General features: G+C 40.6%; 1 protein-coding gene across 29 annotated transcripts in view; it reads right to left on the bottom strand.

Annotated features, from left to right (window-relative positions):
- The window catches only part of Psd3 (pleckstrin and Sec7 domain containing 3), a 557,293-nt gene that overhangs the window by 224,279 nt on the left and 310,523 nt on the right, over window positions 1–22,491 (bottom strand).

Here is a 22,491-nt window from a genome sequence, read left to right as displayed (position 1 = left end):
AAACTGGATCCGCAATGAGGACCCTGCATTCTGCTGCCTACAGGAAACACACCTCAGAGAAAAAGACAGACACTACCTCAGAGTGAAAGGCTGGAAAACAACTTTCCAAGTAAATGGTCAGAAGAAGAAAGCTGGGGTAGTCATTTTAATATCGAATAGAATTGATTTTCAACCAAAAGTCATCAAAAAAGATAAGGAAGGACACTTTATATTCATCAAAGGAAAAATCCACCAAGATGAACTCTCAATCCTAAATATCTATGCTCCAAATACAAGGGCACCCACATACATAAAAGACACCTTACTAAAACTCAAAGCACACATTGCACATCACACAATAATAGTAGGAGATTTCAACACCCCACTCTCATCAATGGACAGATCATGGAAACAGAAATTAAACTGAGACACAGACTAAGAGAAGTCATGAACCCAATGGACTTAACAGATATTTATAGAACAATCTATCCTAAAACAAAAGGATATACCTTCTTCTCACCAACTCATGGTACTTTCTCCAAAATTGACCATATAATTGATCATAAAACAGGCCTCAATAGATACAGAAATATAGAAATAATCCCATATGTCCTATCAGACTACCACTAGCTAAAGCTGGTCTTCAACAACAATAAGGGAAGAATGCCCACATATACATGGAAGTTGAACAATGCTCTACTCAATGATAACCTGGTCAAGGAAGAACTAAAGAAAGAAATTAAAACTTCTTAGAATTTAATGAAAATAAAGGTACAACATACCCAAACTTATAGGACACAATGAAAGCTATGCTAAGAGGAAAACTCATAGCGCTGAGTGCCTGCAGAAAGAAACAGGAAAGAGCATATGTCAGCAGCTTGACAGCACACCTAAAAGCTCTAGAACAAAAAGAAGCAAATACACCCAGGAGGAGTAGACTGCAGGAAATAATCAACCAAGTAGAAACAAAAAGGACCATAGAAAGAATCAATAGAACCAAAAGCTGGTTCTTTGAGAAAATCAACAAGATAGATAAACCCTTAGCCAGACAAACGAGAGGACACAGAGAGTGTGACCAAATTAACAAAAACAGAAATGAAAAGGGAGACATAACTACAGATTCAGAGGAAATTCAAAAAATCATCAGATCCTACTACAAAAGCCTATATTCAACAAAACTTGAAAATCTGGAGGAAATGGACAATTTCCTAGACAGATACCAGGTACCAAAGTTAAATCAGGAACAGATAAACCATTTAAACAACCCCATACCATCTAAAGAAATAGAAGCAGTCATTAAAGGTCTCCCAACCAAAAAGAGCCCAGGTCTACAAGGGTTCACTGCAGAATTCTTTCAGACTTTCATAGAATACCAATACTATCCAAACTATTGCACAATATTGAAACAGATGGATCACTACCAAATTCCTTCTATGAAGCCACAATTACTCTCATACCTAAACCACACGAAGACCCAACAAAGAAAAAGAATTTCAGACCAATTTCCCTTATGAATATCGACGTAAAAATACTCAGTAAAATTCTTGCAAACTGAATTCAAGAGCACATCAAAACAATCACCCATCATGATCAAGTAGGCTTCACCCCAGGCATGCAGGGATGGTTTAATATGCAGAAAAGCATCAATGTGATCCACTATATAAACAAACTGAAAGATAAAAACCACATGATCATTTCATTAGATGCTGAGAAAGCATTTGACAAAATTCAACACCCCTTCATGATAAAAGTCCTGGAAAGAATAGGAATTCAAGGCCCACACCTAAACATAGTAAAAGCCATATACAGCAAACCAGTAGGTAATATTAAAATAAATGGAGAGAAACTTGAAACAATCACACTAAAGTCAGGGACCAGACAAAGCTGTCCACTCTCTCCCTACTTATTCAATACAGTTCAAGAAGTTCTAACCATATCAATCAGACAACAAAAGGAGATCAAAGGGATACAGGCTGGAAAAGAATAAGTCAAAATATCACTATTCGCAGATGATATGATAGTATATTTAAGTGATCCCAAAAGTTTCATCAGAGAACTACTAAACCTGATAAACACCTTCAGCAAATGGCTGGGTATAAAATTAACTCATATAAATCAGTAGCCTTCCTCCACACAAAAGAGAAACAAGCCGAGAAAGAAATTAGGGAAAAGACACCCTTCATAATAGTCCCAAATAATATAAAATACCTTGGTGTGACTTTAACCAAGCAAGTGAAAGATCTGTACAATAAGAACTTCAAACCTCTAAAGAAGGAAATTGAAGAAGATCTCAAAAGATGGAAAGATCTCCCATGCTCATGGATTGGCAGGATTAATATAGTAAAAATGGCCATTTTTACCAAAAGCGATCTACAGATTCAATGCAATCCCCATCAAAATACCAAACCAATTCTTCAGAGAGTTAGACAGAAAAATTTGTAAATTCATCTGGAATAACAAAAAACACAGGATAGCTAAAACTCTCCTCAACAATAAAAGGATTTCCAGGGGAATCACTATCCCTGAACTCAAGCAGTATTACAGAGCAATAGTGATTTAAAAAAACCTGTATGGTATTGGTATAGAGACAGACAGATAGACCAATGGAATAGAATTGAAGACCCAGAAATGAACCCACACACCTATGGTCACTTGATTTTTGACAAAGGAGACAAAACCACCAATGGAAAAAAGACAGCATTTTCAGCAAATGGTGCTGGTTTAACCGGGGGTCAGCATGTAGAAGAATGCAGATCGATCCATGCTTATCACCCTATACAAAGCTTAAGTCCAAGTGGATCAAGGACCTCCACATCAAACCAGATACACTCAAACTAATAGAAGAAAAAGTGGGCAAGAGTCTTTAACACATAGGCACTGGAGAAAATTTCCTGAACAAAACACCAATGACTTATGCTCTAAGAACAAGAATCGACAAATTGGATCTCATAAAACTGTAAAGCTTCTGTAAGGCAAAGGACACTGTTGTTAGGACAAAACAGCAACCAACAGATTGGGAAAAGATCTTTACCAATCCTACAACAGATAGAGGGCTTATGTCCAAAATATTCAAAGAACTCAAGAAGTTAGACTGCAGGGAGACAAATAACCCTATTAAAAATGGGGTTCAGAGCTAAACAAAGAATTCACAACTGAGGAATGCCGAATGGCTGAGAAACACCTAAAGAAATGTTCAACATCTTCAGTCATAAGGGAAATGCAAATCAAAACAACTCTGAGATTTAACCTCATACCAGTGAGAATGGCTAAGATCAAAATTCAGGTGACAGCAGATGCTGGCGAAGATGTGGAGAAAGAGGAACACTCCTCCATTGTTGGTGGGATTGCAGACTGGTACAACCACTCTGGAAATCAGTCTGGAGGTTCCTCAGAAAATTGGACATTGATCTACCTGAGGACCCAGCTATACCTCTCTTGGGCATATACCTAAAAGATGCCCCAACATATAACAAAGGCACGTGCTCCACTATGTCCATAGCAGCTTTATTTATAATAGCCAGAAACTGGAAAGAACTCAGATGCCCTTCAACAGAGGAATGGGTATAGGAAATCTGGTATATCTACACAATGGAATATTACTCAGCTATCAAAAACAATGACTTTATGAAATTCATAGGCAAATGGATGGAACTGGAAAATATCATTCTGAGTGTGGTAACCCAATCACAGAAAAACACACATGGTATGCATTCATTGATAAGTGGATATTAGCCCAAATGCTCGAATTACCCTAGATGCACAGAACACATGAAACTCAAGAAGGATGACCAAAATGCGAATGCTTCATTCCTTCTTTAAAAGGGGAACAAGAATATCCTTGGCAGGGAACAGGGTGGCAAAGTTTAGAACAGAAGCAGAAGGAACACCCATTCAGAGCTTGTCCCACATGTGGACCATACATATACAGTCACCAAACTAGATAAGATAGATGAAGCAAAGGAGTGCAGGTTGACAGGAACCGGATGTAGATCGCTCCTGAGAGACACAGCCAGAATACAGCAAATACATAGGTGAATGCCATCACTAAACCACTGAACTGAGAACGGGACCCCCGTTGAAGGAATCGGAGAAAGGACTGGAAGAGCTTGAAGGGGCTTGAGATCCCATATGAACAACAATGCTAACCAACCAGAGCTTCCAGGGACTAAGCCACTACCCAAAGACTATACATGGACTGACCCTGGACTCTGACCTCATAGGTAGCAATGAATAGCCTAGTAAGAGCACCAGTGGAAGGGGAAGCCTTTGGTCCTGCCAAGACTGAACCCCCAGTGAACGTGATTGTTGGGAGAGGGCGGTAATGGGGAGCGGATGGGGAGGGGAACACCCATAGATAAGGGGAGGCAGAAGGGTTAGTGGGATGTTGGCCTGGAAACCAGGAAAGGGAATAACAATCGAAATGTAAATAAGAAATACCCAAATTAATAAAGATAAAAAAAATTTAAAGAGCTGCAATAATGGCGTTCCCACAAATGGTTTCACATAACCTTCTGCGTAGGTATTGACTTGCTCTTGTAACTTCATATTTCTCAATTTTTCGGTTGTTCAAGACTTCCCATTGCCTATAATGAACTGGGTCTTCTTTAATGTCCACTGGGTATAAGTGGAAAACCTTTTCCACACATTTTCGGTTTTCTCTCCTAGCCAGACTACCACTAGAAATAATGATCATATGCCTACTTTACCCAATTCCTAATCAAGTCAAAAGTTCTTATCCCAGGGCAAGATATAGAAGGCCCAACACAAGCAGGAAACAACTTCTCTTTTAGAGGTATTTTTTACCTTATTTGTGAACTGTGAATCTATAGAGCATACCCTCTTGACTCATGTTTATCTTTGGCTGTAATTTGTTTACTTAAATATTCCAAGTAACTGACCATAAGGAACTTGATAAGCATTTCTTGAATCAGTGAGGACACGTACATCAGTGGATGGCTTAGCAGTAGTGATTGTTTCTGATAGACAGAATCAGGAGTTGGGTCCTAGAGTTCCATTGGCCATGTGCAGCTCCCCCCTCAAGCTTCCCTGTATAACACAGGTTCCTGTCTGCCCGTCTCCCAGAGTCGTGGGTGAACAGCATGGACACCGCACTTTAGCTGAGTGACTACCACACAGTGAGTGCCAGACCAGTGTCGGATAGCATCAGGCGACTAGTATTACTAGAGGTGTAATTAATGGAGGTGCATGGCAGTTCTCAGTGATTTGTTGTTTATATTCTCTGAGGACTGTGTTCTGTACTGTCCCTGAAGGCCTGGGAAACGAATGCTCTTAAAGCTCATGTTGAATGACTTTCCTTCCTACCAAGAAAACTGCTTTGAGTCTGTTGGTTTTTTTGGTCCTGTGCCTATCTATTCTGTGAATTTGAAGATGTCAGAGGGGGCCTATTACAGCTGAAGTCATTGCTAGCCACTGTCTGAGAGTTTGTCTCACCTGCCTTTGCTAAGCAAAGTATGGAAGGTAACGTATCTGTCACCTCCTACTGATGTCACTTTTTTCACAGTCATGATGAATTAGAATGTGTAAGCCACATGGCATTGTTGGAGGGTAACGGAAGGATTCAGGGAGGGGACTGCTTCGGATATCACATCTTCCTATTGAGTCGTTGATGAGAACACAGGGTGTAACTGACAGAAGCAGCAACTGAGAGTCAGGGGTTATAGAAGGCAGCGAAAGCTCAAGCGCTCTAAAGGTGTGACAAGAGTGCTCAGAAAGCTCCTACTTCTTCAGGGCACTGCAGAGCTTGGCTGGCATGGACTGTGGACCTGAAAGAGTGCATAGGGAAGAACATGTATGTGGGGCCTGGAATATTTCAGTAAACAAAGCCCAACTAAAGAATAAGCACGAGGGGGCTGGGGATTTAGCTCAGTGGTAGAGCACTTGCCTAGCAAGCGCAAGGCCCTGGGTTTGGTCCTCAGCTCCAAAAAAAAAAAAAAAAGAATAAGCATGAAGAAATAATCATATGCAATTTGCTATGATAATAGAAGAATCAAAAGAGGACGGGAATCCCAATTAGGGTTATAGGTAGAGGTATTGATACAGAAAGTAGTTACAGGAAGCCTATTTGAACAGACAACACCTGAGCAAGGCTTGAAGAAAAGTAGTCATACCAGTAACAGAAACGTGAAGCATCCTAGGCAGAGAAAACAAGCAGTGTAAAGCCTAAATGCTGGAGCATGTGTGAGAAGCTGGACAGGGGCAGCTGCCTCCGAATGAGTGAAGGGGTTCAGGAACTAATGAGGCTTATTACACTGCTCCATAGATCCAAAGTGCTCGAGCTTCCTCAGTTCACAGAACCTTAAGTACAAACTCTGTTACACTCTAAGCCGAAACTAACAAATGGATATTTAGCAACTCTGTTTAGTTTTGAATAACATAAAATTCATAAAATAGTGTACTAACATTAAATGTACTTAATTTATTGCTACGTAAAATGTAACTTTAAGTTGAAATATACTTAATTAATTTTGTATAGCTGTTGACAACGATGCAATGTCTCAGAGCTCCCGTCAAGGAGAATATTGTTACTCATCTTCTCAGCTGTGAGACTTTGTCACAACAGCCATAGAAAATACACCTTTGTAAAAGCTGTGCCACAAACAAACAGCACAGTCTACTGTGGACACCAGGAGCTGCAGCTCTTGCCATTCAGTAACACAGTGACACTTGAGAGATGCTTAGGTGATGGTACCCTGCATGTGGCTAGGTGTACCTGGGCCACCTTGGTAAAGACATGTTACAGTGTTCGCGCGATGGACTCTCTGGACAATGCATTTTGGGAATGTATTTCTTTAAGCAATGCATGGCTATGTTTTGAACGAGCAGTGAACACAGTGCTGGAGAGATATCATTACAAAGCTTATCTCAAGGAATGCTTCCCTTTCAGTGCTAATAATCTGCAACTTCACAGAAAAGTCCCACTTCAGGCTTCACTTCATGGTTAAAGCTATTGAGAGCTACCAAGGATGCATCAGTGTTGGAAAAGTGGATACACGTAGAGGCCTGGGGACCACTGGAAATCATCTTAGTCTAGTTAATAACATCCAGGCCACAGGGGTCCAGTCTCAAAAAACAAGATGTCCTCTGGCCTCCACATATATGCTTGCCTGTGCACACAGGCATAGATATACAAAAGACAGAACAAAAATAAAGTCTCAATTTGTATTTTCAAGGGTAACCCTTTCAATGGTTTTGAAACAATAAAGTATAAGAGACCAATAGAAGACTGTTACTACATGTATTGCAATGGCCATAATTTCAGGTAGAACTGACCAAATGATTTGCTAATGAATCCTAATTTGAGATGTGAGGGGAGAAACACTAACCTTTTATGCTAGCACAACTTGAAAGGCAGATCTTTCACTAGCCCATGATCCAAATATAAGGATGGAAAGATCTTCTGACAGAGAGAAAAGATGTTCTGTCTTAAATGAATTAGCCTTGGGATGTCCAAGGAAGCATGAGGATACAATATATATGAAGCATTAAGGAAAGATAAGGGCCAAGGCCTTGCTTCAGGAAGTTCTCAGTCTACTGGCCTTAAGGGAGGTCTTGGCATTTCCCTTTTAGGACCCAAAATGATTCTGAGATGATGTCAGGATTCTGAAGTTCTCCAATCAGACCTGTGCTCCAGCTTCTGAGACTTTCTTTCCCCCAGTTGTTCTCTATCTACAATGTTCTGAATGTCTTAAAAAAGCATGACTGATTTTTCTTTCAATTTTTTCTCAAATGCTACCTTTTCAATGAGGCCTCCTCTGACTACTTTTATATATGTTATCTACCTATAACCCAAAGTGAGATTCCTAATCCCTCTTGGTTCTTTGATTCAATAGCAAATATTGCCTTCAAGGAACTAAAAAACTGTCAATGAAGTTAAGAGTACTTGCTGTTCTTACAGATGACCTGGATTGATTCCTAACACATACATGGTGGCTCACACTGCCTTCAATTCTTTGTTCCTGCACACATGTGGTACACATACATACACTGAGGCACACAGACATAAGTTAAATAAGTGAATATTTTTTAAATTGCCTTCAAGATTATATAGTTTATTTGTTTGGAGTTTTGGTAGGACCCCTTTTGCTTTTAATATAAAAGAAAAACTAAGGCAGAGAGACCAGAGAGGAGGTCAACAGATGAAAACCTGAACTTGGGGTTTACACAAATATGAAGAAACCCCTGTTCTAAAATGTTGAGAAGGTAAAATGGGGTACACAATGAACAATGAAGATGCATGAGGCTATGCTGAGAGAGACAGGGAGGGGAGAGGGAGGGGGAGGGGAGGGAAGGGTAGGAGGATGGGGGGGGGAGACAGTTCTCACTCAGCTGGTGGAATTGTGAAGCTGCCAACCAAAACTCCTCTCAAGAGGAGTGAGAAGGCATATGTAAAGTTCATGCCTCCAAAGAAACAAAGACAAAAAGAGGAGAGACTATGAATTTGGTTCAAAGAATCAGAGAACTATCTGTGGGGACTCAGCTTAATCCCAGTAGCCACTCAACGTCGGAAGACACAATGTCATGGAGAAAGCTATAGTGCTTACCCTGACTAAGGATGGCTGAAATGCACAAACACAATACAGCTAGGAGTGGTGGCACTTGAACTCAGTTCCATAGCAAAAGGAAGCTTCCCAGACTGACCATCTCCCTCATTTTTTAAGAAAATTCTGAATGATCAGTTTCCAGAAAAGTGACAATTACTAATCCAGACAGTGCTTTTGAGAAATGAACGCATAGCAGTAACAGTTCCACAGTGAACCCCTAATCAGGCTGGGGTACTGAGTAGCCATGTCCATCCTCTCATGCTTCCCCATAAAATGGAAGTAACAATAGCAATTTCACAAGCTGCTGTCAGGGGTCAATGCAAACCGTGCCTGGTCAGCTACAGGACCGGGCCCACCTTCAACATTCATGTTACTACGTGTTCATGTTGATGGAAGTCTAATGTCTACAGTGGACACTATAGATACATCAGTTGGCATTGGGAAGGAATTAGCAATTGATTCCGTAAAGATAAATGACCCCAAATGACACTTTATATTTTCCCAGAAGATACCTCAGGATTTAAAGCATGAGAGAAAGAGAGAAAAAAACCTAGTTTTCAAAGTTCCTGAATTTTTTTCTACGCTGTGTAGAAGCAAAATTACTACAACAGTTTCAATTATTGTCTTCCCTCTCCAGGATACCCTTTAAACCTTATTTTTCCTGGGCTGTACTCTCAATTCCACAAAAGGGCGCCAGTGTGTACAAGAGTAGCCCTCGGACTACTAGACAACACCAAATGAGCACAGTTGCCTCCAAAGCCGTAATTTCTAATACCTGAACTTTTCACCCTGATAGGCATCGATACTTCTTTATGAGAAAAGCACAAATGATTCAGGTGTTCACTCTTCTACATTTGGATGTTTTAGGGTTTTCTGAGACAGGGTCCTTGAACTCTTGCTCCACCTATCTCTACCCCCCAAGCACTGAGAGAACCAACAAGAATCACTAGGTCGGGCTGCTTGTTTTCCTAAGTTGCAGTTCTTTTGTGCCAACTTTCAAATGCAGTATCTGTAATCTTGTCCACCTTAAAATAACCATACCACAGTAACTTGAAGTGGATAATTTGAAAGGAATCATTACTGTACTTCTCACAATCAAATAAAAAACATTATATAATCACTGTTTACACATTAAGACCAGTGACTCCTAAATGCAGTGGGCAAGAACAGAAGCATAACTTGTGTAAAGTAGGACTCCTTTTTCTTGAACACTCATAGGATATCATTGGACGGCCTCCTCTGCCTATGTTAAGTTCAAGTGAGTCAGCCAGTATTGTTCTCTGGTCTCAGAGGCTCTGTAGCAGAAGAGATCAGAGAGCTGCTTCAAGGGGTAGGACTGAGCAGTGAAGAGACATGGATTTTGCTACAAAAATTGGCAGTAGATATTTTACAAAGTAGGCAATCTTTACATGGGTAGTGGCTGCAATTTTTAAGTTATATATTGCTTATTCAGCCATGTTCTTATCACTGTGTTGTATATCTATGCCAATCTTTCCTAAGCCTTGCTTGGCATAAAACTAAAAACTACATCTGTCAGGACATCTTTCCTCTTGATTTGCAAGCAGGATCCAAAGAGTTAGACATATCCCTTTTTCAAATAGAGATTTTTGGTCTTGTGTGTATATATATGTATGTGTATACATGTGTTGGGGTACATACACATGTGCAAGCATTTAGAATTCAGAAGACAACCATAACTTTAGGTCAGGTTTCTCACTGTCCTAGAATTCCTTAAGTAGATTAGGTTGGCTGGACAGCAAGCCACAGGGATCTACCTCTCGTTACCTCTCCACCTGGGTCAACAGATGTTTAAAATCAAACACAAAGAAAGAACAACACAAGTTCTGGCTTTTTCAAATAAGGCAAGCCTTTTACATAATAGAATCTCATCCTACAACAATAGAACTTCATGAGAAATAGACAATGTTCCCCTTTGATACAAATATTAGAAAAGAAGCCCTTGTAGGGTTCTCAGGGCTGAACAAGCAGAGCTCAGAGCATGTATGCACTTCTACATGAGAGATACTGAGTGAGTCCAGGGAATGCTGTTGTACTCAGGAGTTGCCTGACTTCAGGATATGTGGTGTGAAGAGAGCACACTTCAGAGCTTAAGCATGGATCATTTAATAACAGTGTCATATGAAAACAAATGATGCAGAAATAGAACTAAGTCTCCAGTCCCATCCCTGTCTGTTTATCATATCAATAACTAGAGCAGACGTGAAAAGGTCAATGGACCTTATCAGAACTCAGCCTTCCCAAGAGTAGGCTAAGTCTCAACAAAATTACCAGCATCTACCTATCAAGCAAGTTAAAAAGGACATAAAAAAATCTGTTCAGGATAGATGGGAGGAAATTCAAAAGCCTAGAACCGGCTCCAAAGCTTTCCTCTGAAGGGGAGAGGAAGACTAGAGGACCAGAGATGCTACTGAAAGCAAATAAATAATAAACAGATAAATAGATAAATAAATAAGCCTCCCTTAACTCTTCTTCCACCCGACCTTCCAGAGAATTTAGTCAAGAGCACTAACTGCTTTCAGCAAAACAAAACTGTAAATACATATTTAACCAATTCCTGTCTTATCGAACATTTCAGTCTTTGACGTTAGAATGGTTTCTCATGCAGCAGGCAGTACAAAATCTGTCAGACAAGTGACCATAGATGTTTACTACCTGTGCCAAATGAAGATTGCACTGTTGGTTTCTCTTCACTTAACTGACATTTATAATGCCTTCCAAAAGATCATGCTATTAGTTGGTAATAAGACAAAAGTATTTTATATGCAAAAGCATCAAAAACAAGCAACTAATTCTTACTTGTATGCAAAAAGACCTCAGGCTGAAAGTTAATAGAATTTTCAAATTCTGTAAGGTACTTTACTGTAGTAAGCTAGTAACACATTTCTGTCTAGTGGTGCAGATTTATCTCCAAACCAATAGCAGAAGCATCGTATACTTCTCAAAATGATCTGACTATTGCTTTACTAATGTATAGTGACCTTAAAATTCTCTAGCAGCTGATTCTTAAGAAGAGTGTCCTCTGCTCCTTTATTGATATGTCATGATAATCCGATAATGATGACACAAAGTTCCTTGTTGTTAATTCTACTTGGACAATGAATGTTATTTTGATAAGCTGGTTTTCTGGATTTAATCCTAGAGGCTTGTGAAAGTCCCAAACATTATCATTCAATATACTGGAGAAATCACCCAAATTGTTCAGTGATTTTTAAACTATTACATTCCAGGACACTGAAGTGAGGATATTTTAAGCATTGCTTTCTTTATTATTACACAAATATACTAGGAATTTTAATATTAAAATCTTACTTATCCATCTTTTTCTTAAATGGGATCATACCGAGTTTATAAGTGAGAAACTCTAATTACCATCTCTGCTTGTTGACCTAACCACCTCAATGTGTAGACATGAACCACTTTGAAAATTCCTATCTGAGGCAAATGGTTGGAACTGGAAAATATCATCCTGAGTGAGCTAACCCAATCACAGAAAGACATACATGGTATGCACTCATTGATAAGTGGCTATTAGCCCAAATGCTTGAATTACCCTAGATGCCTAGAACAAATGAAACTCAAGACGGATGATCAAAATGTGAATGTTTCACGCCTTCTTTAAGAGGGGAACAAGAATACCCTTGGCAGGGAAGAGAGAGGCAAAGATTAAAACAGAGACTGAAGGAACACCCATTCAGAGCCTGCCCCACATGTGGCCCATACATATACAGCCACCCAATTGGACAAGATGGATGAAGCAAAGAAGTGCAGACCGACAGGAGCCGGATGTAGCTCGCTCCTGAGAGACACAGCCAGAATACAGCAAATACAGAGGTGAATGCCAGCAGCAAACCACTGAACTGAGAATAGAACCCCCGTTGAAGGAATCAGAGAAAGAACTGGAAGAGCTTGAAGGGGCTCGAGACCCCATATGTACAACAATGCCAAGCAACCAGAGCTTCCAGGGACTAAGCCACTACCTAAAGACTATACATGGACTGACCCTGGACTCTGACCTCATAGGTAGCAATGAATATCCTAGTAAGAGCACCAGTGGAAGGGGAAGCCCTGGGTCCTGCTAAGACTGAACCCCCAGTGAACTAGACTGTTGGGGGGAGGGCGGCAATGGGGGGAGGGTTGGGAGGGGAACACCCATAAGGAAGGGGAGGGGGGAGGGGGATGTTTGCCCGGAAACCGGGAAAGGGAATAACACTCGAAATGTATATAAGAAATACTCAAGTTAATAAAATTAAAAAAAAAAAAGAAAAGAAAATTCCTATCTGGTCTAAGAAACCGTAAATCAGAGAAAGACATTTGGTGACTTTCAGAGAATGCCCACATTTCAGAGCACAATTTGTTTTAAACCTATTTACCTTACCTTTTGCCAAAAATAGAAAAAAATTTCATCAGATGATCAACTTGAGAACGCATAAAGTTTGGAAGCATGCATACACTTCCCTTAGCTTCTGCCTGTGTCCTGCTTACCACTCTTACCCCAGCAAATCAGCCCACTCAACAATGATCTGTACTTACTCAAATGCATGAAAAGGTACTTGTTTTTTTAATTATACTTATAAAACATATGAAACATCACTCTGGTGATATTATAATATAAATATATTATAAGGAAGGAAGAAAATTAATGGAGGAGAAAAAAGAATAAAAACTAGCCATGTCAACAGACAGAAAAACAGCCAAATTGCAAGACACTTACCATGCTGGGACTTGCACCTGGAGGATACAATCCTTCCCTCTGGGTTGGGGAAAAATACTATCCGCTTTTGCACTATTCTTAAAATTCATTTTTAAATATCTCCTTCAACTATAGCCAGGGAGACAGTCTTGGTTCGACATTCTGACCCGCTATAGTAGGAAGAAGTGTAGACAAAATAAACCACAGACATTTTATAAGTCAGTTCTGACAAGCCCTACAAAAGGAACTTTACCATAGCCACTGAAAAAAGAGAACAGGTCAAGTAGCAATAATAGCAGAGGTGTGAGTTCTCTGCTCTGTCATCCCCAAAGGTGTCAGAAGTCCTGTCCCACTAGGAATCAGACCAGCACAAGAGATCCTAAATCCCACAATGGACTGCAAGGGAATGTTACCAGCTCCAAGTCACTCAAGAATGACACCTCTGCACCTTGTCACAATGTTGTCACATGCTAGTCACTTCACAGCAACCAAAATACTTCTAGAAGTAGCCCCCACTTCTATTAAATGCTGCCACAGTTTGGGAAAGCTTATTATTACAAAGAAGGTTGCTGCTCTGTGCTCATCTCACAGATGTTTTTATACTAAGCACACAGAATGTGCTCACTCACCCTGCGCATGTCTACAAATGTTTACTGAAAAGGTCTCTAAAGTACTGTAGACTTAATGAGAGAAAAAAACTGGACTCAGAGAAGTGGTGCTTTCTCCAAAACACCAAGTTACTGAGGTCCACAGCTAGAACTGACTAAAACCGGTCTAGATCCTAGAGTGCTGTGCACAGTCAATAATCCATTATATAATATAGACTTTAGAAACAATGGGAATAAGGACAGAATGTCTGGATAAGAAGAAAAATTATGGGTTGACAGACCTAAACATTGCCACTAATTTTCAGCCTTGGTTTTCTCATATGGAAATAACAGAATATAAACTGCCTTAAAGGGTTAATGGGAGAATTAAATCCGGCCGCCCCAGAGAGTTTGTATTCCTAAAATATTTTAACAGCTTTTGCCTTTTAGAGTTCTTAGATTTACAAACTGGAAATAAGGACGAAAGTTCCCCACGACTCTAATAAGTAGAGCCAAAGCACCCATCAGCTGACGGCACATACTTTATTCTTTATAGTGAAGCCTACGAATAAATGTACTGTTTGTAATAGCGACTGAGCATCTAGAGACTAAGAAGACTTATTTAATATGTGACTACAATTCAAACATATAAAATAATCCAGGTTAATCCCTGTAAAACTATCAGCACCACCCCACGCTGTAGCCCAGCATGTCGGGCAACATAGAATCCACAATCTCACTATAAACAAAACTATAAACAAGCAAGGAGACTATTAAAGCATTTGGACACACAGACACATCTCTTATCTGCAGTAACTCTCCAACACTGACACACGGGTCCGCTGTGACAATCAACATCTAATCACGTTCTTCTGTATGCAATGTTGTTGCATGCTCAGGAGCTGTAGGTGATAGACTCATTCGGGCACAGGAACCCACCCAGCCCCATCACAAACCTAGAGGTTGAAAGCCAATGAGTTGCTAACATTTCAAAGCACACAGTAGGTTTGGAATTGCCAGGTGTCCACGGTATAGAGGGCCACATGACTTTATTGAATGCGAGAGTTCCCTGGGATGCTGGCCAAGAAAATGCAGATTATAGGACATTACCTGTAATTAATGAAGAGTCACGGGCTCTGGGGTGCAACCCAGTTTGTGATTCATAACATAGAAGGGTACTTAAAAGCCAATGGCTCTGATGCAGGCAACCACATTCCAGCCACGCTGTCTCTTATCAATCAGGGAGGGATACGAAGTGCTGGGGGAATGCTAATTCTTCATAGTAGTAAATGTTAACTCAGCCCAAAATAATTTTCAAAGGAGGATGAGAAAATATTATTTTACATTTTTCACATTAATTTAAAATATCAAAAAGTTTGGCAGCAAGACTGAGAATGGTCTGTAAAGATCTGGTCTCTTCCCTAGCCTCCATGTATAGTAGCTAATTTCTGACTCTAAAAGTACTAGAAATTCAGAGCATCCAATAGACCTGGCATTAGTTGATTCAACACCTATTTATTAGATCAGATTCCCAAGTTTCCTCGTATTTCCTTTCCTTACAGCAACATGCAGTAGGCCGTCTAGTCTTCCACTAGACCACAGGATACCCAGATATCTGGGCAGATACTATTTCTCAGTGTATCTATAAAGGTCTACCCAGAAGAGACTAGCATTTGAAACTGGGAAATGAGTGAAACATATAAACCCTTCCCGTGTGGATGAGCAACATTCAATTGCTATGGGCCTACCTGGAACAAAAATGGTGAAGAAAGGGCAATTCAACCTCTGCCTGGTCAAGTCCATCGTCCCTTTTTTCTTGAACAAGAACATCCATCTACTACAGAGGGAGCTTGGATGAATTACACTACTAGCCCCCTGCTCTCCAGCTTCCAAACAACCCTTTACTGAGTCTCTAACTTGATGGTGACTGATGAGTTTACCATCTGCAAGGGACTTCTCAGCCTCCTTAATCATGAAAAATGATTATAATAAGTCCCGTGATAAGCTTACTGGATGGATGGGCAGATAAGACACAAGAGGAGAAATGGACAATTCCCCAGTGGTGATGTTTCTCTGCCACAGGCAAATGGACTGCATGCTTCACATGAAGTTAGATTATTCTTAGGTCCAAATAGAATTATATCATCAATTTCTCTCCTAACTTCCAAAGTCCAATTTGTTGTATGCCATAAAAAATGTTATGTTATATTCTCTACAATGTAAAGGCACCCTTCCCTAAAGACCCTTGGAACCTTTCTCTCAGAAGAATAAACAGAAATGTCACCCCTGGTGAGAGAACATGTCATATCACATACAACATTTCAATAACATACACCACGCTATTTCTGAGGGTTGGAGAATACATGTTGGCCTTCATAACTGTGGTGATGTTTTTCTGAAAATCTCCTGAATCTTTGTCCAGATGTTACAGTCAAGTTAATAATATATCTTGAAATCACTTAGGACTGTGTGTTTAGCCTGCTATCCTAATGTACACTCAGCCTGTGGAAATTTAATCTGCCTTTAGAGACAATGGAACCAAATCCAAGCTCCATCCATAGGCAGTGGATGCCGCAGATGTTCCATGAAATCAGCTTTACAACATAAGCTAATGCATAGCTTTTGTCTGAAGTCATATACTTTTCCTTGCCTCTGACACAGAATAATGTACATGTATACATACATACATACATACATACATACATACATACATACATGTGGTATTTGGTGATAATTTGCAGACAACATGCTGAAAGCAACTTAAACAAAATAAATGTCATACATGCTGGAAGCGATGTGTATAGAAAGGTTGATGATATCTGTAGAAGATGTTGACAGCTATTCTGAATTCTGAGTCAGTCAGGGTCTAAAAAGCAACTTCTTTCCTGGAATCCCTATTCCTTTCCCTTTGTTAGGCACAGATACAGATACTACAGGGAGGCAACAGGGACAGATCAGCCACACACACACACACACACACGCAGAGAGAGAGAGAGAGAGAGAGAGAGAGAGAGAGAGAGGGAGAGAGAGAGAGAGAGAGAGAACAAACAAGCCAGTTACCACAAACTTTGGAAAGAAACACAGGGACAGAAGTGGAGAATTCTGATATGGGCTTGTTCTTTGTCAAACTAATCCAAGGGGAAGTTTTTGTCTTTATTGCTTAACTCAAAATGGATGCATTTTTGTGCCCCTCTGAGGTTCTCTTTAGTGCACTAACCAATGCACATAACCAGCAAAGGCCATCTGGAAAGTTTTGAAGGCCTGCTTTTGATGTTTAAAAAACTAATTTTTACATACTCGGGATCAACTGCCATTTTATACCTGAAACAATGGGAGCTATCTATCGCCAGAGGCGGCACACTTTGTCAAATGGACTCCAAGCGCTGAGCTTCTGGTGTTGCAATATGTGTATCATCAGTTCACATCAGAGGGATGTGAGCACTATCATCGCTTCAGCACTGGGTTGCACAATTTTAATGTCATAGTTAAGACAAGAGGCTTAGGAGGAAGGTCTAGTTCCCTAATCATCCACAAAGTTCCTCCTCTGACATCAGTTGCTGAACATTCACATCTCACGCTAGACGTGAATGAGGAGCGAAATGTAGCTCCTTGCACCAAGGGTTCCGTGTCCTAAGGCTCTAGGAGACACTAAAAGAGTAGAGAAACCAGGGCTTCAGCTTAACTGGCTGTGCCTTGCACTGGCCTGAACCTATAGGTAGACAAAAAGAAGAGATTCTCTTAGCAGGGAGACTAGCACAAGTCCCATGGCTTGCACAACACACCAGGCTCACTAAATTACTAAGCACAGGCGAAGTGTCAGCAAAACACAGGTATAGAATGCTTAGAAAAGGAAATATAGGAAAAAAATCTTGGGTGGATAAGAAAAATGATCAAATCTAAGGGGAAATGCTAAGATTAAATGAGTTGCAATATGTATAATGTGCTCTCGACAGTATCTAGCAGTTACGTGCCATGAAAATGTCCCTTAAGAGGCGAGGCTGAAAAGAGGGATCCACTTTTGAGAAGACTGCTGCCTGTGTCAGGTGATAGGTGGGTGAACAGAGACCACACCAGGCAATGAGTACCGAACTAAGAGAGAATAGGTAAAGCTGGCGGAACTTCCAGGCCAGAGAGACATGAAAACGGAAGACACAGGAGAAAGAGTGAGACCTTAGGCTTCTGACTAGGACCACTGATCAAGCAGGGTTCTTATGTGGCACTGAACCAAGCCAGCCAGTGTGGCAAGGAAGTAGATGATGTGCTTGAGTTCATGATACAGAAAGCTGGTGCTCCACATACTTAAGTCACTTAAATCGCTGCCTGTAAAGGCTATATTTATTTTACAGAAACAGATGCATTGTAATTCAGGGAATTGCATAATTAAAAGTTGTAGGCAATAAAATGACAGGCCTGGTCCTCTGGCTCCTAGGCCCAGGGTCTCGCTTCCTCTCTGTAGAACTCCCAGAGCACACATATGACCGTCATCCAGGCCTCTGTTTCCTCCCTGTTTTACAGGAAACAATAGCCTCGAATCTGTAAGGCTGATACCGTGTCTGACAGTGGCTAGGGATTTTTTTTCTACTGAAGGCTTTGTGATATGTCTTTATTAGTATAACATATTCCCCAAATGTTTAATGTTAAAAGTATAATCCATTCATAAGTTATAGCAATAATGAAGGAACTATATTCAAGCATTGATGATGGATGCCATCTTGACTTAAAAAATTATCTTGACAAAGATTTTTTTTTTTACTATAAAAGGCAAAGCACTTAAGGATTAATCAAATAACTAACAGATCTCCTTCACTACAGAGAAAATTTTTTAAAAATCATTCGAAATAGAGGTAATCAAAATTCAAGGTTAAAATACACCCAAGACTCATCAGATACTAAACCAACAATGTTTTGCTCTTCTTTTCTATTTGACCATTGATCTTTATGAGTTCTGTAGCTGAAAGGAATAGCATTCCTTTTCTTTAAAAGTATAAACTTCCCAATACCACAGTTCTTATCCTCCTACTCTGAACTTGGTGCCCTTAGATTTGTTGCATATGGCTAGACATATTATGACCTTCAAACCCCATTCCCATTTTCCTATTTGCTATGTAGCCTCTCAGCTCATGGTATGGTTTCTGTACTTGCCAGGATACTCCTTCTACCATACAAAAATCTATTCTTCAATGCTCAAATCAAATGCTAATAGGAAGTCTGCTCAAAGCCCTACTAGTGTGGCTTTACACCCCACCCCACCCCCACACACATGCAACATAGCACTTCTGTTATATCTAACGAAGTACCTCTTTTTATGTCCTGAAATGACAATTGTAAGTCTGCTATGTAATGAAAGGTGCTTCAAAATGGGAACAAAAATTTTAGATTCCATTATCTCAAAGCCCAATGTGGAAAAAAACACAAAAACAAACAAACAAACAAACAAACAAAAACACAAAAACAATAAAACAATTGCCAACTATTTCCTCCCTACCAAGAAAGCTCTGAAAATATCGAATCTATTGAGTGGATGCATTTCTAGAGCCATGAGCCTCTCAGGGTCTGCAGACCTTGCAGTTTTGGACTGTGTTAAATGCTATTGTTCAGGTCTGTGTTGGCATTCATACTATAAACTCTTAGTCGTCCATATAAAAACAGATCCTCTGTGGATGAGCCACGCCTTGCAGCAAGCTTTACACACTAAAGCTTGTGCTATTTCCCAGGACAACAAAGCACAAAACCATAAAGGGAATAGTTTAAAGCAGTAGAGAAAGGGATGACCGTCTGTTACCTTGAGCAGAGAAGCGAATGCTCGGTGAGTATCAGATATGTTTGGGCATTGTATTATCAATTTGTTTCATTGACTTTCAGGTCACCTTTTTTTTTTCCAAAAAGGGGGAGGCAGTGCTAAGAGAAACTGTTTAACATGTCTATGCCTCACTGTTCGTCTGCACTGAACTCCTCTGTGTACAACAGTGGAGCTGGCTGGCTCTAACGCTAAAGCGTTAAATAATCTCAGTTCGGTCACTTAGCATCTTTCCCTCTTCTCTCAGAGAGTGAGAGAACTAAATCTGAGTACTGGTAAACTGTAGGGCTCCCCTCAACTAATTGGACCACCCTCAGCAGCCTCAACCTGTTGGACAACCGGTTAACATACATAGTAAATTCACAACTTGGATGGATCACCAGTCATTTGCTTTTAATTCTGCAGGCTAAATATCAGAATATGGAAAACTTCAGATTTCCTCAAAGACATAGCACAATTAAATGAAATGCAGAAAATAACCAAAATACTATTCAAATCAATGCCTGAGTTCATATACTTTATAAAGCAACAAATATATAATGTAAAAAACAGAACTGTGAATTCACTGAAACATTTGAAATTTTATAATTTTTATTCACATATGCAAAATATTGAAAACCTATTACTATGTAGGCTCACAAATGCAAGTTTTCTTGCTTTGTGCCAACAAAGTAACAAGAGCCACTTGCAGTCCACTCCTCTCCTGGCTGCCTTTCCCCAAGCTTTTTCTGTATGATCTTTACTGTGGGTGGAGGTCTTGAACTTCACAAGCCAGCCTGCCACTTTAGAAGCCATAAGAGCTAGTCAGATCCATTACTGCAACCCTGAAGAGCAAGGAAATTAAAGGGTGAGGGCATAAAGTACAGGGTTGTACTTTCTCCATGTCCAAGGTTACAGGGCTCCTATATATAAAACTGCATTTCGAACTCCTCAACATTACATTCAACTGCAGTAAGCAGAAGACAGGAAACGGTAGGCTAGCTGAACCGCCAGGTGTACACTGGTTCAGATCCAGGAGAGACTGGAGGGCTCTGGACACTGGTAGATACTGTCCCTTCCAACTCCTTCAGCGTCCCTTCCTACATCTGCTAAACGAATGGCTCTCTGATGTCACTAGAGATGACTGTAATGTGCCAGATACTGTTCCCCATCCCCTCAAGGATTGACTTAGGAAATACATGTTGAGCGGCTGCTTAGCTGTCAGATGCAATAGTCAAGGCAGACACGCCCACTGCCAGAGTTGTTTGAGGTTACATAATTCTTCAGTAGACAAAAGAGACCACTACAAGTGTGTGTGTGTGTGTGTGTGTGTGTGTGTGTGCACTTAAATATTTTTGCAGATTCAAATGAATGTGTCTACTTCCGTGTATATCTGGATGCCAGAGGTCAGTACCGACTGTTCGTCGTCCTTAGGACACCCATCCTTCTCTCGAGACACCATCTATCAGTAGCCTGGAACTCGACATGGAAGCTACGGTGGTTGGTCAGTAAATCCCCTTCTGTCCTCGCTCTCCAGGTCTAGGACTACAAGTGCTTGCTACCATGTCTGCTCTAACAACAAACAAAAGTTAAAAGCAAAAACAAACAAAAAACATAGTTGTGAGATTTGAATCAAGGTCCTGGAGCTCACAAGAGCTTTAGCAACTGAGGTATTTCTATAGTCCCAACGGAAGAGACTCTAATGAGCTTTTCCTTTTCTTGAGACAGAGGGTGACCCTGGAACTCAGAATTTAGTCCAGTTTGCTTCGCTATCATGGCCTCAAACAGTTCTCTTCCTTTATCTTCCCAGGTGCTGGGAAGAGCCAGTTTACCAAGTGATTGCACCACTGCTAGTCTGAAGAGAATGAAGAGGCATTGGGAACATAGAGAAAGACATAAATTGTTGTAAGCAAATTGGCTTTCCTGAGGAAAGTGCCTCTGAGGTTGACATTGAAAACCAAGAAACTAAAAGTAGGGAGTAAGTGGGAAAATTCCAGGCCAAAGAACAAGATGCATTTGAAAGAGCAAAAGTTCACTATAGCTGAAGATTATAGAACGGGCGTGGCAGTGTTCTGGTTGGGGGTTGGGGGGGATGACAAAAGAGGCAAACATCTGCAGCATTACAAAGGCTGCTGCTGACGTCCCCACCACAATACTTCTCTATCCACTAGACTGTCTATCTCTTGGCCACTGTGAACAGTGCAGCAATGAGGACAGATGAACACGCATCTCTGGAAAACCTACACCCAGAAACACACTGGAAGTGCTGAGTAGAGTTCTTGTGTTTGAAAACAGACATGAAGCTGGGAATGAAAAGAGGGGGAAGGTAGAGGAGTGGGTGACAAGTTAACCAACACACACTCACACACACACACACACACACGACAGAAGACAGACAGACAGACAGACAGACAGAGGGTAGGTAGATAAGTAGAAAGACAGACAGAAAGATAGATAAATAAAGTGTCTGATTTCTTTTGTTACAATAAAACATCATGACCATAAAACAAGTTGGGGAGGAACGAGTTTATTTAGGTTGCACCCCCACATCGCTGTTCACTGTAGGACATAAAACCATGCCAGGAAGTTTGGTAAGGTAGAGCAGGTTGAGACCCAGAGACTCGGTGGGTGCACACCTGAGCTTAGGTGACTCCCAGCTCCCTGCCAGACTCCTGACTTGGAACCTGTGCCATGCTTCTCACATAAAAGAGATGTGTCCTATGGTCACATAGGCTCAAAACAGAGTTCTCCATGCTAATGAGGTACCTAGAGGCCCAGAGGGCTTAGTCAATAAGCTTCCGTTCCCAGACATTCCTCCCTGAAAAAGATATTTGATCTCAGGTCCACCCTGAGAAGTGGGGGATGGTTTTACACATC

This window comes from Rattus norvegicus, chromosome 16 (genome assembly GCF_021556685.1).
Source record: "Rattus norvegicus strain SHRSP/BbbUtx chromosome 16, alternate assembly SHRSP_T2T, whole genome shotgun sequence".
Classification (NCBI taxonomy): Eukaryota; Metazoa; Chordata; class Mammalia; order Rodentia; family Muridae; genus Rattus; species Rattus norvegicus.
Note: the sequence above shows the minus strand (reverse complement) of the source record. Positions and strands in the feature narration are given on the sequence as shown.